This window comes from Peromyscus maniculatus, chromosome 17, assembly GCF_049852395.1.
Source record: "Peromyscus maniculatus bairdii isolate BWxNUB_F1_BW_parent chromosome 17, HU_Pman_BW_mat_3.1, whole genome shotgun sequence".
Taxonomy (NCBI): domain Eukaryota; kingdom Metazoa; phylum Chordata; class Mammalia; order Rodentia; family Cricetidae; genus Peromyscus; species Peromyscus maniculatus.
The window spans coordinates 23,389,761-23,401,769 of record NC_134868.1 but is presented as its reverse complement, the minus strand read 5'-3'; the positions used below and the strand labels follow the sequence as shown (position 1 = coordinate 23,401,769).

The 12,009-nt window shown below is 37.7% G+C and overlaps 1 long non-coding RNA gene across 1 annotated transcript in view; it reads right to left on the bottom strand.

Moving 5' to 3' along the window:
* Window positions 1–12,009, bottom strand: part of LOC143269105 (uncharacterized) — a 753,638-nt gene that overhangs the window by 24,640 nt on the left and 716,989 nt on the right. The window lies entirely within an intron of this gene.

Sequence of the window (12,009 nt, the reverse complement as noted above, 5' to 3'; positions counted from 1 at the left end):
GAGCCTTATTGAAATCTCCACAGAAATGCACCACCCCTGAGCACACAGTGGTTCTCCCTCTGAACCGGAGGATACAGAAGATTCTGCACTGACTTTGTGATTGTAAGGATAATGCAGCAGTGCCACCTAGTTGTCTGAATATAATGTGCTACTTATTTATTCTTAGGAGGAGCCACACTCCCCCGATAAGGTGGAACGCGGAGTTTTCATTTCATTTGCCATTGACACAATCCCTATATGTACGGCAACAAGACTTCATGCTATGCAAATGACGCAGGCAAGGAATTCAAAGTTTTGTTTAAGGGAGAAATGTCTCCTGTTTATATTCTCTCTCCAAGAGTGGTAGCAAATTTTGCATGCCAATGGTCAATACTTCGCTTTAATTTTGTTAGTATCTAAACTATGGTTTACACCTGCCCTTTCAAGATGTATTAGCTGCATATTACTGAATACTCCAAAAATTTAAGCTTCACAAAGAAAGCCATGATTTCTATTAAAATTGAAACAGTCTGTAGGATTTGTAAAGTAAAATAAAAAAGTAACACATTTGCCTCACACTGCATGAGACATAAATGCTAGTTGTACAAAAAGGAACATATATGATTAATGGTCTACATCTTTCATAGAGCCTATGGACTAGGAGGAAGTACAAGAGTTGGATGCCCTTCAGCAACCTACCTGTGAGGTGAGCTTCATGTGAGATAGTACCTGAAGCCAGACAGATCTCAAGCTCTGTTAGGTCTGCCTGGGTTGTATAGCCCTAGATCCAATCCTGAGAGTTACTCTCAAGCCAACTAGAGCAAACATGTCAGAACTCAGGGCAATAAAGACGCTACTCTCAGGCAAGCTCAAGGTAATGGAGGACTCCAGTGTTTACAGATGTTGTAAGAAGGGTAGGGGTTAAAATGCAAAAGTAAGAGTATGTTAGTAAGTCCTCATCTGTGTGGTCATATGTACTCCTGTTTAACCAATTTCAGGATTCAGAGTCAAAGAATATAGCTAAATTATCCTATTCTCAAAGACTCACATTAATAGAGTCATCCTGAGCAGATGTTTCTTTTCAGCCTTCCAGTTTCCCTTTCTATCCTGTGGGATGGGGAGGGGTCTTCTGCTCTGGTCTCAGTCACTAGCCCACAGTGCTGGTTGATATGAGAATGGCTGAGTTTGAAAGGCATGCAGCATACAGCAGGTAGTATGGGCAAAGCTCTTGGAAGCACCCCCTCAACAGGAAGGTTGAGAATGGCTCCCTTTCCTCGAAGAAAAGTCATAGTAAAAGTATTTCTATGCTCAAAGTAATGATCGCCCACATCAGATCCAGGACAAAATCAGCCTTCTCCCTATAAAACACCAAATCTGTTCTAAGCACTTTGGAGACACACTTTAGGTTATTAGGCCTCTCTAATTATTACATCTAATTATTCTCTCTCTCTATTATTATGTTATTAGATCTCTCTACTTCCCATATAATTTGTCTCTTAATAAAGTTCCTTTTCTCTATTTCTGAGCCATGTTCTCTTTGATTGGTTTTCTAAGATGAGCATAGTCCACTATGGTTCCCTGAAGCTTGTGCTTTGTTCTAATTTCAATAATTGCCGTCACAATGCTCAGTGCTTACTCCTCAGCCACAGTCCTGCTCCTTCAAAACAGCTACCATACCGAAGCCACCCCAAGTGTACACGGAAATTCCACAATTACTTCTGTTTAGAATTTTCAGTGAAAGAAAAAAATGTAGAATACTAATATGCAGATGGAGATATATCTGAAACAAAATTATACTCCTCAAATTATTAAGTCACTTGGTCCTGTTTTTAAAGGATGTTTCTCAATTTTTCAATTAAATATGCAGTTTGGTGCAAAGTAAAAATATGCATGACCTTGAACAAGATTAAAAATTTGAAGGAAGCTGTGAAAATTAATGTGTTAGCTAAATGACCTTCAGACTTCTGTGTGTCTTCTATTTAGATAAAGCCAGTGTCACTTCTTTCCTTCAATCTTTGTTGCTTTCTTTCTTTCCTTAAGTCCTTTCTTTATCTCATCTTTCTCTCACACCCACTTATTTATCTAAATGAAAATATATACCTATGACACTCAAGTCTTTCCTTAAATACTAAGTAATAAAAGCTGAATACTCAGAATACAATTAAAATCATAATCATTTTAAACCAAACTTTAAAATCCCTCTTCCCATCAAGGAGTACCCTGACAACAGGAAGAGCATAAACGTCATAGAGAAGTCACGCTGCTAATGGCCAAAACAAAGGCAGCAAAAGCCAGAGCAGGTAAAGAGTAATTTTTGCAATTTCAAGGCCCAAAGCCTGCATAATTTGTTAACAGAATATTTACAAAATGTGTACCTTAATATATCCTTTGAATCTATTTGACAATTCACTCAGATGCTTTACAGCTATACAATTGGAATTAGGTCCTATGGATTAAAGACAGAATCCTTCACATGATGAAACTAAAATAATTCTACTTCATAGTACTGTGCCCCCCTTTTATTAGAACAGTTGAAGTCTTCTGTCATTGTAGTGTAAGAACAAGAGTCTAGTTAATGTTTTTTGTTTTCTTTTATTTATTTATTTATTTATTTTATTTATTTATTTATAGGCAGATTTTTATGTGTAGCATTGGCTGTCCTAGAACTTGCTCTGTAGACCAGGCTGGCCTCGAACTCATAGAGATCCACCTGCTTTTGCCTCCTGAGTGCTGGGATCAAAGGCATGTGCCACCACCTCTCGGCTCAAAGAGTCTATTTGAATGAATCAATTCACTGTTATAATATGAAAAAAAAAAAACAATCTTTTGAGAGTAATTAAATCATCACACCTCCCCTCTCTGAAATCATTATAAACCAATTATACAGAGGTTAAAGGGCTATCTTTGTGTTTTCTGCCCATTTTGTCTTCTTTCATGTAAAGACACAATATTCACTACTTGAAAAGATGAAGCCATAGTTTCCATCTACACAGCTGGAACAAAGCCCCCACTAGATTTATGATGCTTTGATCTCGAACTTCTAGAACTGTGAGAGATATATTTCTATTAGCTATAAATTTTCCAGGTTAAAGTATTGTCATTACAGTATAAAACATACTGAGACACAGGATCTGAGGCAGAGATTGCTTATTGATCAACAAACATGCTACCTCTTCTTCCTGACTTGAATTCCCCTTGATCTTTTGCAATAAGGCGTCAAATGGATTATAAACAGAAGTAATGAATAGCATTTACAATGTTGACCTATTTAAATAAAATTGCATATGTTCAACTCTACCTTGATCATAACGAAGCATGGGGAATGTTGAAAATTAAATGTTGAAGATAACTGAACAGCAATATGGAAATGTGGTCCCATTATCAAAATGTGGAGGAGATTCCTTCTCCAGTCAGGAAGAGCAAGGGGGAAAGCTTACAGACAGAGCTGTGTATGTGGGGAGGGGATATTTATATTTTATGAAGCCACTGGAATTTGCCAGTGCTGAGAGTTATTGATAACTTAACCAATGTAGATATTAGTAACCTGAAGTTCCAAGGGAAGAAAAGTTTTGCTTTTTTCTTGGCAAGAGTTTAAGTAAGGCAATTGGAAAGATATAAAACTAAGCTTCAGAAGGGCAAACATGTGTTAAGTCTGTGGCAGTGGTCACATGGAAGGAAGAATAAGGCAGCTTCAGCGGAAATGAATGGAAAAAGTCGGTGATTGTGTGGAGGGACTCATTTCATCTCCTAGCACAATATTACAAGGAGAGGACAGATTAGGACATGGATCTAAGGAGAAAGGTAAAAGATTTCAGAGAGCCTAATAAAAAAGGAGGCTTGAAAATTCAATTGTTTTTCCATAAGGAATTTAAGGTTGTTTTTTTTTTTTTCAATTTCTGTGAAGAATTGCATCAGAATTTTGATGGGGATTGTTTTGAGTCTGTAAATTGATTCTGGTAGGATGGCTGCTTTCACAACATTAATCCAATCAACCCATGAGCATGGGAGATCTTTCCATCTTCTGGTATCTTCTTCAATTTCTTTTTCCAGTGCCTTGAAGTTTTTATTATAAAAGCCTTTCACTTCCTTTGTTAACTTTATTCCAAGATTCTTTTGAGGCTATTTTGAATATGATAGTTTCCCTGATTTCTTTCTCAGTATGTTTGTCATTTGCATAAGAAGGCTACTGATTTTTGCGTGTTAATTTTGCATCCTGATATTTTGCAGACTGTATTAATCATCCATAGGAGTATTATTTCTAGTGGACTAATTAGGGTCTCTTATGTAGAATCATCATCTGAAAATAAAGATAGTTGACTTTGTCATTTTCTATTTGTATCTCTATTATTGTCCTCAATTGTCATAGTACTCTAGCTAAGACCTAACACACTATATTGAAGAGAAACGGAGAGAGTGGACATCCTTGACTTTCTCCTGATTTTAGTGGAAATGCTTTGAGTTCTTCTTTGTTTAGCATGCTCTTGGCTGTGAGTTTGTTATATAGTGCCTTTGTTCAGTTGAGATATGATCACCCACCAGTATACCTCAAATAACCCTGAACAAAAAGCTGTTGGAGGCATCTGCTGCTCTATATAGCTAGCATAAAATCAGACATATTGATGAATTTAATACAATTGAGAGACCAGATATAAGTTCATGTGCTGATGCCCTGCTCCCAATTCTTGACAAAGAGGGCAACAATGCGCACTAGAGAAAATATTGCCTCTTCTACAAATGGTGCTTTTCAAACTGGGTAGCTGTAACTAGTAGAATAAGACTAGATCTCACCTGTAGGAAACTCAACTCCAAAGGGATCAAAGTCCTCAACAAAGACCTAATATATTACAGGTTATTGACGTTGTCTTGCTTACCCTGCAAAAGCTGATGGTGAGACATGGTTGCAGAAGACACCATATACTTGAGCTACAAAACATGAAGAAATCAAACAGGTACTGACTTAGAAGCATCATCTCTACTGGGTAACTTTCAATAATCATGGAAGGTGCTATGCATGCTACTGGAGAAGAAAAGACACCATGAATCGCATCCTTCTCTGAACCCTGTGAGCTACAATAACAACCTGCCTATCAAGATATGCCCACTGGTAACATGAATGTTATGGGCTTAATCAAACACTTTATTGTAGTTCTAAAGCCTATTCTATGAGATGAAACCTACACCTGGTACTGTTAATAGAATCTGTAGGTAGGTAAGCCACAGAGCATAGGGGAAAACTTACTACTATTATTCTGCTAAATATAAATAAAGTTAAAGTAATTCCTAATGCCTTTTTGCTGCACATAGAGATCCATACATCTCTCAACTTTTATTTAGAAAAACTTCTTGTTATAGATAGTGACTGGGGACCCATGTGCAGAAAGAAAAGAAACTAGAGAGCATTCCGTCCCAAAGGGGACATCTACATCATGCCTTTCCACCAAATGCCAAGAGAGATTCATGGAAGACAGCATAGAATGATTGTAAGAGTCAGAGGTGGGAACCATTGGTGCAATGTGGTTCAAGTGGGTTTTACCACACCCCTTTTCAGACACAACAAGGAAGTTCTGAGTGTGAATTCACAGTGACTGTGACATAATGCATAAGACCAGTGCAAGTCACATCCAAACAAAATCCCAGAAAGGAGCAGGGAGGTATGCAAGGAGTCTTATGAAAAATTGAGGTGCTTTTGGACTTTGATAATGGCTGGGAGAGAGAAAGTGAGTTTCCTTTAATGGTATGAACCCTGGTAAGCCAGCCACATCAGGGAAGGACCCATAACTAACTGCAGTTGAGAAAAATACAAACTTGACAAGATGGACAGGAAGAAGAAGAAAAGAAGGAGAAGGAGAAGAAGAACTCCAAGTTGGATGAATAGGGATAGATCTCAAAAGAGCTATGGGTAGGAGGTAATTATGATCTAAATCATGTATATTGTCGAAAATTATCAAAGGATTAGTGGGAATATCATTTTCAAAAGAAAAGTTAATTTTTAGAGCTCAAGCAACGAGGTATTTAAAAAGCTTTGAGAGAGAAATTGTAGGGAGATCATGAGGGGAGTGCCAGTAAGAGTAGGAATGTGCAGTCCCACCAAGTCTACTATTTACAATCACCTTAACTTGGCTGCTAAATGAGGCAACATAGTGAGAAAGAGGTATGTGAGAGAAGAGGGGAGAAAACTTGAGGACGTTTTAAGAAAGAACACTTTTTTTTTACCAAGAGCTTGGTTACTAATACATAGAAACTACATGTGATGAACCATGCATAGTAGATTTTCTTTGACAACCCTGGTTCTTGGGAAACTAAGGCAAAAGAATTGCCAAAAAATTTAGGGCCACCCAGAGCTATACAGTGAATTTTGAGGCTAGCATGGGCTACAATGTTAAGACCTTAGCTCAAAAAAACAGAAAAAAAAAAAACATTAATGTTAACACAGATAAATTTGTTTGCTTTCTAAAGGAATTTATCAGCAAATAAGCCCTGGAGGAGGTGGGAATGGGGGGTGGGCTGGGGGAAGGGGAGGGGGGCAGGAAGGGGGAGAACAAGGGAATCCGTGGCTGATATGTAGAACTGAATGGTATTGTAAAATAAAATAAAAAGAAAAAAAAGCAATTGTATTGTCTAATATAAAAAAAGATTATGTAGTGAACCTTTATCTTTTCTCTGGCTATTGGGGATATTATTTTGTGTTTCTGTTTTGCTTTATTTTGTATATTAATAAAACACTATGGCATAGCAAAATGACCACAATTAACTGATTATTCAGCAGTAAAGTGCTAGTAGAATGTCAGACCTCACTAGGTGGCTTAAATACTGAGTCCTCACACACACACATACAAATCCGCCAATGAGAAAAATCTTAATTTGCAGTATCATGTGTGCAATAGGATAAAGTTTGAAGACTGTGTTGTGTGTGTGTGTGTGTGTGTGTGTGAGAGAGAGAGAGAGAGAGAGAGAGAGAGAGAGAGAGAGAGAGAGAGAGAGAAGTGGGGGAGTGTGCATGTGCCATGAACCACACGTGGAGATAGCTTTTCTGAGTCAGTTCTCTCCTTCCATATTTATATATGGTTTAGACATACAACTTGAGTCCTCAGGCTTCCACAGCAAAAGGCAAGTGCCTTTACCCAGTTGCCCTTTTATTAATCATTTGTATATGTATGCTTATTCATGTAATACATTAGAACAGTACTCTATGGAGAGCAGTACTAACAGGAATTGTTCAGAGTGAGGGTTATAAATCCCTATTGTACCTTCTGCCATAGCCTTAAACACATGATTTTTTTCTATAAAATAACAATTTCTTGATAAGCAATTAGAACAGCATGTCAATTCTCTTTACTTATTACTTCTCACATTTTTATTTTTTTTCTTTTCTTCCAAAGAAAACATGTAACCTGTGTCTTTATCATCATAATGTAAAAAACGCCATAAAAAATGTGACTTTTTATATTTTATTTACTGTTTTCCTCTATTTTGACTCTTTGAAAAATTATTTTGTCCCCAATGTTTATAAACAATAGCTAAAATTAAGTTCTTATTTCCTTACTGATACAAGTGCAACTGAAGCTCCTTGAAATCCATAGTCACATGATTTGTCATAGTGAATATTAAACATTTATGTACTTAGTCTCTAAATCAGAAAAATACCCCAACTAAAATGAAATAACAATGATTGCATGTTCTTGAATCTAGTATTAGCTCACATAGTTTAAATGTGAAAAAGAAATCATCAGAATCATGTGAATGTACTTTTTAAAAAGATCTCATGAATCCAGGCTAGTCCTATACTTTTTATGTAGCTATGAATGACCTTGAATCCTTTATTCTCTTGTCTCGATGTCTTGAGTGTGTAGGAGTATTCTGTCTGATTGAGCTTTAGGGTAACCATACTGGCTACCCAATTGTGATGACTTAAATGTGAAAACACTACCAAAGACTTCTAGGCACATGTACAACTAACATCAGGAAAAAGAAAAGAAAACAGACAAATTGGAAAGTAAGATATTTGAGCATAAACTCTGATGGTTTGGAAACGAAGAATTCTCACAAAAACAAAACAAAACTACTGTGTTAAAGGCCAGGTTAAGCAGCTGGTTGTACTATAGAGAAGCAATTGAATCATGAGGACAGTAACTAGTTTCCATGGACAATTAGCAGGTGGGACATTGTTGGCTCCACTGTTACTGTACAGAATGGGTAGATGTCTTTAATCCTTAAGAATTCATTTGTTGGTAGAGCACCACTCTACCACACACACAGCAGTTGCACTTCTGCATGCTGGAGCTGCTCAGCTGGGGGTGGCCTGATTCTTTCTTTCCTTTCCCCCTTCTCCTTCAGCCCTCTGAACCTGTATCCTGGGCATACTGATGACTCCCAGCTGCGTTTCTTTACCATCTAGTCTTCTAAAACAGCCTAACAGTCTACATTAATGTCTGAGTCTCATCTTAATCCAAAGTTGGTTTTCTACGTCTTTTCTCTGTCTGTAAATTTCCCCAAGCCAAATACTGTCTCCATTTGATCTTTAATATTCTACCTTCCATGTTGGACCCACATCAAAAATCTTCCCAGAGACAAGGATTCTCTAATGTGCTACCTTTGTGAAGGTGCTCCGTGCTTTCTGTCTTGGCATAACCTTGGAGTTCCTTCTCTTCTCTGTGGAATTTAGTTTGATCAAGAACTAATGTTGTTAGCATATTAAAAATCCTTCAGTGATGGCAAATCACTTAAGGATGAAAAACTCATTAGAATTTGCTTTTGAGGAGTGACATAGGAGGAAAAATGAAAAAATAATATACTTAGTGTTCATTCTTTATACTTTTATCTTCCTACCTGCTTCAGCATTAATACCTGCAACACACTTTATGCAGAAACTCCTTGTTCATGATGTGCTTTGCAGGAATATAATATAGCTTTAAAATTTTAAAGTATATTAACATGTATAATAGAAACTAATCAGAATGATAATATAAAGATCAAATATTGGAATGAGCAGATAATAAAGATTAATTGAATCATCATATTAAGAATATCATAATGAGAATAAATTATGTAATTATCGGAAACTGAAGTACAGAAACAGAGTTCCCAGGAAAATTTATAGAGCAAACCTGGACAAAAGAAAAAGCAAAAATCTGACTAGCTTTTGCCTCTGGAAAGCCGGGTAAGAGAGAATAGACAAGCATGGTCCCTTTATTTTTCTATTTAACTGTACTATATTTGCTCATGTGTGAAGGTATTATATTTTAGTTGAACTAAATAATAGAAATTGTTGATAGTACCTGACTTAATTTCCATTCTTCAATAAATTGCTGTTATAAAACATCTTTTTTTTTTATTAAATATGCTGTGCTCAGTGATCTCTTAGCATCTGTGTTTTTTCGCCTTAGTCCACTACAAACAGTGAGAAGACATTCTCTCTAACCTCCTTTTTATTTACTCCCTTTGTGTGACTGTTGGAATCTTCTTTTCAACATTAGACATGGAGGTAAGCCGTTGTCATCAGTGACCAGTCTGTGACTTCCATTGACCCTTTGGCTCGGTTGGCTGTAAACCAGTCACTATGTTTTATAACAGAACTAAAGAGGATATTCTTGTCACCACTCCTGGTGAAATGACCAACGTAGAACCTACTTGATACATGGTTGCTTCCATCCTGCCCTTTGCAGAGGGAAATCATCAAGTTCTCAGAGACCTTACTTTTAGTCTTTCTTACTGCTTGGGTCACATGTTTAGAAGTCAACAAGCACTAGACTTTGCTGAGTCTAAGTGGCATGATTCTTTTTATTATTAAGATTGTTTTTAAATTCATTTTACATACCAATCACAGATCCCTCTCTCCCCTCCTCCCTCCCCTCTACCCTCTCTGACCAACCCACCTCCCCATTCCCTCCTTCAAGAAGGTAAGGCCTCCCATGGGGAGTTAGCAGAGCCTGGTACATTCAGTTGAGGCAGGTCCAAGCCCCTCTACCTGCCTCAAGGCTGTGCAAGATGTCCCATCACAGACAGTAGGCTTCAAAAAGCCAGTTCATGCATCAGGGATAGATCCTGATCCTACTTAAGCAGATCAAGCTACACAACTGTCTCGCTTATGCAGAGGGCCTAGTCCACTTTCATGGAGGCTCCACAGGTGTTGGACTAAATTTCATGAGTTCTCACTAATTTGGTTTGGTTGTCATTGTAGGTTTCTCCATCATGATCTTGATGCCCCTTGCTCATATAATCCCTTTTCTCTCTCTTTGACTGGATTCCTAGAGCTTGGCTGTGGATCTCTGCATCTACTTCCATCAGTTACTGGAGAAAGGCTCCATGATGACAGTTAAGGTATTTACCGATCTGATTACTAGATTAAACCAGTTCAGGCACCCTCCACACTAATGCTAGTAGTTTAAGCTCAGGTCATCCTTGTGAATTCCTGGGAACTTCCCTAACACCCAGTTCCTCCCTATCCCTATGATATCTCCCTCTATCATGACATCTTTCTCATGGTTCTCCCATTCCATCCCTGTTCCAGCTTGACCTCTCTACTCCCTTATGTTCTCATCCCCCATCTCCTACCCTCCATTGCCCCTCTATCCCCAGTTTACTCATAGATCTCTCATCTATATCCCATTCCCAGGGCGATCCATATGTGCCTCTTAGGGTCCTTCTTGCTAGCTAGCTTCTCTGGAGCTGTGATTTGTAGTCTGTTATCCTTTGCTTTATTTAGTATAAGTGGTATGATTCTAAGGGCAGCTTCTGGATTGATAAATGAGGACACTCTAATGCAGAGGACAGTGACAGAGTCCTCAGGGAGAAAACATCTTCACAGCAAGTTGAGTATTGCCTCTCTCTGGTCTGTGTATTCCACCATGGAGGAATGCACAGGCAAAAGACAAGATGAGCCCTTTACTACTTTCCTGTTTCTGTGCGACCATGCCTCAGAAACATTTGACGGCAGCGATGCGGTACCTCAGGGCCAGGGAGAGCAATGGCCCTAATGGACCACAGAACATTTAAAGCAAAGGAGAATAACCTTATTTTTTATTTTACCAGAATGCTCATTTTCTTGTCTTTATTTAATATGTAAAATTTCACTGTGGTCATCAATCCATGTCATTCAGTTAGATGCTTCTTCTGATTAAAGAAAATGACAGGATGGCAGAGACATCTGGAGATGGGTGACATAGCAGCTTACACTGTACTACTTTACTGTGCTGTCACTGGCCAGAAAAAATATGATGCCTACCTGGTACAAAACCTGCTAAGTCTACAGTCCTAGGCATTAGTTTTCTCCTTTCCTCGGTACTCCTGTAGTATCTTTTAATGTCAAAATCGAAAAGGCTAGAGAAGCTATGTTATAACAATAAAAGTCTAAACAAATACATATGTGCTGCTTGTAGTAAATAAGCTAATTTACAAAATGAATGAAAAAGTATATAAGGTGGTTTTCAAATGATTTGATTTCTCCTGTTTATTTCTTGTTCGTTGATCAGCTCTCTTAACTGCATACTTGTATACCATTAACATTTTACTGTTGCATAATATTGGATAACATGTCTTACCAACTTATGTGGCAGCCTCAAAGTCCAAGTTAGATAATAATTGGCCATTTTGCAGAGATAAGAATTAGTTTGATAATGACATGTAACAGAAGGAGATATCATGTTTGTTCTCTTGTTCAAGTTCCTGATACAGTGTTCCTAAAACTCTTAGAATTTCAATAATTAGTATGAGAGAAACTTTTGGTGTTATAATCCCTAGTCTCAATCCTGGTATCTTAGATAAGAAAAAAATGATAATCTCAGGAGTGATAAAAACCTGTGGCTGAGGTTTTAGAATGAGGACTGAAACATGTTAGAGGGTCACAGTTTTTATCTCTACTTTCCAGTTTCTAAAAGGAGCAGAGTTCTGGAGATTAAGTTAAGAAGCAATGATCAATTATTGCAATCATTCGTGACACTTAATCAGTCTACATAGGAGAAGGGACATAAAAATCCTAAATGAAGGGGTTAATAGATCATTTCAGTTGGTGCATACAACATGAGCTAGAATGGA